The sequence below is a fragment of the Macaca nemestrina genome, chromosome X (genome assembly GCF_043159975.1).
Source record: "Macaca nemestrina isolate mMacNem1 chromosome X, mMacNem.hap1, whole genome shotgun sequence".
Lineage (NCBI taxonomy): Eukaryota > Metazoa > Chordata > Mammalia > Primates > Cercopithecidae > Macaca > Macaca nemestrina.
In genome coordinates this window covers 56,816,341-56,818,165 of record NC_092145.1, presented here as the reverse complement: position 1 = coordinate 56,818,165, position 1,825 = coordinate 56,816,341, and the positions used below count along the sequence as shown (strand labels likewise).

Sequence of the window (1,825 nt, the reverse complement as noted above, 5' to 3'; positions counted from 1 at the left end):
GTCTAGACAGCTTGGCTACATAACCACTGCCATAATACAGACATCAATTAATAAAAGTGTGGTATGGCTGGGGTGGAATCAATGGGAATGCTATTCACCTTTAAGCTATGAATTCATGGTTACCATAGCCATTACTGTATATATCTTAACAAATTTGTTTCAAGAATTTTAGGGAGGACTATACATTTTTCTTATAGTTTTACATGTACATGCATCATTTACTATAAACCTCTTTTGGTTGATACCAGGTGAGGTACTTGGTTTATATGTTCTTGACTAACATGAATGGGGAACAGGATTTAGAAGTTCATCACTCTAATCATACTCACAAGAATTCCGTCTCCAAGAGGTATGAAGCAATGTAGAGTAGGAATTGTGTAATATTAAAGGATCAAAAAGAGCCTACTAATAGTGAAGAGCTGTTAGGACTTAAAGTTGGACATATTGGGATGTGTTTTAGTAAACTAGCTATTGGAATATTGTATGTTGTAGGCCACCAAACATAAAGAAACAAGCAGATTGTGAAATGACTTGAGCACATAAAAAAGACTTGTAAAGAGGCCAGAGCGGAAGTAGTAATAAGAGATTTTTACCCAGGGATAGACCAGCAGCATTAAGTGGAAGAGACAAGACTGAAAGATTGTTAATGGCTTCGGAACATGATTACTTTTTGACTCAATCTGTATGTCATCTACTATGATGAGCATGATGTTAAGTAACATATGGCTGAATACCTACAAACATTAAAATATGTTGTGTTTTAGTGACAGCGCTTCTAGTGGTGAATAGGAAGGGATGATAACGCTTGTTTTTTCTTTTTTTGCTGTTTTGTTGTTGTTGTTGTTGTTGTTTGCTTTTTTAAGGATATTGAGCAGAATGATTTAGAACGTGATGATTAGAAAGTTCAGATGCAGATCTTTTCTCTTCCCGTGGAGCCGTCGCCATGAAGGTGGAGCTGTGCAGTTTTAGCGGGTACAAGATCTACCCCGGACACGGAGGCGCTACGCCAGGACTGACTGGAAAGTTTTCCAGTTTCTTAATGCAAAATGCGAGTCGGCGTTCCTTTCCAAGAGGAATCCTCGGCAGATAAATTGGACTGTCCTCTACAGAAGGAAGCACAAAAAGGGACAGTCGGAAGAAATTCAAAAGAAAAGAATCCGCCGAGCAGTCAAATTCCAGAGGGCCAATACTGGTGCATCTCTTGCTAATATAATGGCCAAGAGGAATCAGAAACCTGAAGTTAGAAAGGCTCAAAGAGAACAAGCTGTCAGGGCTGCTAAGGAAGCAAAAAGGGCTAAGGAAGCATCTAAAAAGACTGCGATGGCTGCTGCTAAGGCACCCACAAAGGCAGCACCTAAGCAAAAGATTGTGAAGCCTGTGAAAGTTTTAGCTCCCCGGGTTGGTGGAAAACGCTAAACTGGCAGATTCCATTTTTAAATAAAGATCGGAGTATTAAAAAAAAAAAAAGATAGAAAGGTCAGATGCAGGTTTGGACACATCTAGTATTAAGTGGGCAGCATTGGACAAATCTAGTTTAAGAAAAACAAAGATAATTTTTAGAGTTAGAAAATTTGAGAAGGGCACATATAGATGCATATGAAATATTATAGCAACTATGACTAAAAAAGGAAACTAGGATTAAAATAAATATGCAATGTTTTAAAGGAAGAAAAATTAGAGGGACAGGCAAATGATTATAGACACCAAACTACTTTGCTGATTCTTTGGTTTCTTACATTTATTTAAAAGAACTGAGGTGTGCATGAGTGTGGTCAGGGGAAACACTGCATTAATGAGAATGAAAAGAATTATGAACTATAAAGTG

At 37.8% G+C, this 1,825-nt stretch overlaps 1 pseudogene; it reads left to right on the top strand.

Annotated features, from left to right (window-relative positions):
* The first annotated feature begins 925 nt into the window (after positions 1-925).
* On the top strand, positions 926-1,439 carry LOC105497501 (large ribosomal subunit protein eL24-like; annotated as a pseudogene).
* Positions 1,440-1,825: the final 386 nt, after the last annotated feature.